The sequence below is a fragment of the Cryptomeria japonica genome, unplaced genomic scaffold, assembly GCF_030272615.1.
Source record: "Cryptomeria japonica unplaced genomic scaffold, Sugi_1.0 HiC_scaffold_34, whole genome shotgun sequence".
NCBI classification, from domain to species: domain Eukaryota; kingdom Viridiplantae; phylum Streptophyta; class Pinopsida; order Cupressales; family Cupressaceae; genus Cryptomeria; species Cryptomeria japonica.
Genome location: NW_026728856.1, coordinates 732,501 through 735,595, shown reverse-complemented (window position 1 = coordinate 735,595; position 3,095 = coordinate 732,501).

The window sequence follows — 3,095 nt, the reverse complement described above, 5'->3', positions numbered from 1 at the left end:
AGGCGGACCTGAAGCCTCTTCCGTCTAGCCGTTGGGTCCTTCTCGCCGCATCCCTCGCCTCGCACCCCGATTGCTATGCGGTGAGGCTCCTCGGCCGCCTTGGAACTATCTGTGTATCGGACGCGTCGCGGGATAAGGGGTTGTCACTGGTAGTCGCCCCAAGCGCGTCCGATGCTTGGACCATTCCGAGGCGGCCCTGAAGCCTCTTCCGTCTAGCCGTTGGGTCCTTCTCGCCGCATCCCTCGCCTCGCACCCCGATTGCTATGCGGTGAGGCTCCTCGGCCGCCTTGGAACTATCTGTGTATCGGACGCGTCGCGGGATAAGGGGTTGTCACTGGTAGTCGCCCCAAGCGCGTCCGATGCTTGGACCATTCCGAGGCGGACCTGAAGCCTCTTCCCTCTAGCCGTTGGGGCTTTCTCGCCGCATCCCTCGCCTCGCACCCCGATTGCTATTCGGTGAGGCTCCTCGGCCGACTTGGAACTATCTGTGTATCGGACGCATCGCGGGATAAGGGGTTGGCAGTGGTAGTCGCCCCAAGCGCGTCCGATGCTTGGACCATTCCGAGGCGGCCCTGCAGCCTCTTCCGTCTAGCCGTTGGGGCCATCTCGCTGCATCCCCCACCTCGCACCACGATTGCTATGCGGTGAGGCTCCTTGGCCGCCTCGGAACTATCTGTGTATCGGACGCATCGCGGGATAAGGGGTTGTCACTGGTAGTCGCCCCAAGCGCGTCCGATGCTTGGACTATTCCGAGGCGGCCCTGCAGCCTCTTCCGTCTAGCCGTTGGGGCCATCTCGCCGCATCCCCCAGCTCCTCGGCCGCCTCGGAACTATCTGTGTATCGGACGCATCGCGGGATAAGGGGTTGGCAGTGGTAGTCGCCCCAAGCGCGTTCGATGCTTGGACTATTCCGAGGCGGCCCCGCAGCCTCTTCCGTCTACCCTTTGGGGCCATCTCGCCGCATCCCTCGCCTCGCACCCCGATTGCTATGCGGTGAGGCTCCTCGGCCGCCTGGGAACTATCTTCGTATCGGATGCATCGCGGGATAAGGGGTTGTCACTGGTAGTCGCCCCAAGCGCGTCCGATGCTTGGACTATTCCGAGGCGGCCCTGTGGCCTCTTCCGTCTAGCCGTTGGGGCCATCTCGCCGCATCCCTCACCTCGCACCCCCATTGCTATGCGGTGAGGCTCCTCGGCCGCCTTGGAACTGTCTTCGTATCGGAAGCATCGCGGGATAAGGGGTTGTCACTGGTAGTCGCCCCAAGCGCGTCCGATGCTTGGACTATTCCGAGGCGGCCCTGCAGCCTCTTCCGTCTAGCCGTTGGGGCCATCTCGCCGCATCCCCCACCTCGCACCCGGATTGCTATGCGGTGAGGCTCCTCGGCCGCCTTGGAACTATCTTCGTATCGGACGCATCGCGGGATAAGGGGTTGTCACTGGTAGTCGCCCCAAGCGCGTCCGATGCTTGGACTATTCCGACGCGGCCCTGTGGCCTCTTCCGTCTAGCCGTTGGGGCCATCTCGCCGCATCCCCCACCTCGCACCCCGATTGCTATGCGGTGAGGCTCCTCGGCCGCCTTGGAACCATCTTCGTATCGGACGCATCGCGGGATGAGGGGTTGTCACTGGTAGTCGCCCCAAGCGCGTCCGATGCTTGGACCATTCCGAGGCGGCCCTGAAGCCTCTTCCGTCTAGCCGTTGGGGCCTTCCCGCCCCATCCCTCGCCTCGCACCCCCGATTGCTATGCGGTGAGGCTCCTCGGCCGCCTTGGAACCATCTGTGTATCGGACGCATCGCGGGATAAGGGGTTGGCACTGGTAGTCGCCCCAAGCGCGTCCGATGCTTGGAGCATTCCGAGGTGGCCCTGAAGCCTCTTCCGTCTAGCCGTTGGGGCCTTCCCGCCCCATCCCTCGCCTCGCACCCCGATTGATATGCGGTGAGGCTCCTCGGCCGCCTTGGAACTATCTGTGTATCGGACGCATCGCGGGATAAGGGGTTGGCACTGGTAGTCGTCCCAATCGCGTCCGATGCTTGGACCATTCCGAGGCGGCCCTGCAGCCTCTTCCGTTTAGCCGTCGGGGCCTTCCCGCCGCATCCCTCGCCTCGCATCCCGATTCCTATGCGGTGAGTCTTCTCGGCCGCCGCGGAACTATACCTGTTATTGCTACTGCATCCTTCGGCTGGTAACCTCCTCTGCCGCCTTGGAACGTTCTCTTTGTCGGACGCGTCGCGGGATAAGGGGTTGGCACTGGTAGTCGCCCCAAGCGCGCCCGATGCATAGACCGCTCCGAGTTGACCTTGCTTTCAGCCTCTCACATGCATAGACCTCTCTGAGTCGACCCTGCAGCCTCTCACGTTTAGCCTTTGGAATCTCGCCTCACAACATGATTGCTATCCTTGATGCATCCCTTGCCTCGAGCCCTGATTGCTTTCTTGGCTGCATCCCTCCTCTCCTCACAGCCCGGTTGTCATCACTGCTTCATCCGTCGCTTCATGCATTCTGGCTGCTGGGCCCTTCCCACCGCACACCTCGATTGCTATCTCTTCTGCATCACACACCCCGATTGCTATCTCTGCTACATCCCTCGGCTCTCACTTCTGCATCCTTCGCCTCCCACCTCGATTGCTATCAATGCTGCATCCGTAACCTCACACCCCGATTGCTATGCGGGGAGGCTCCTTGGCCGCCTTGGAAATTTCTGTGTGTCGGACGCACCGCGGGATAAGGGGTTGGCACTGGTAGTCGCCCCAAGTGCGCCCGATTCTTAGACCGCTTCGAGGTGACCTCGTAGCCTCTTTCGTCCAGGCTTCCTGCCTTCAACGCCCTTTTTACACCTCGATTGCTATGCGCGGGCTCGTTGGCGTCTATCACCTCTCTGCGAAGAGTGGCACGATGATTGTTGGGGTAAATCGTAGCAGTCCGATCTCTGGCCTTGGGCCATTGTGAGGGCTGATCGATTTCCTGTGCGCATCTCGTGTTCGCCCAGTAACAGACTCGACGACTTGTAATCGGTCTTGTTCCCGATTGTTCCTGGAGGTAGTCTTCGGAACTCTTGGATTTGACCTGTCACTCGAACTGTCCTCTTCCGAGGATGCTT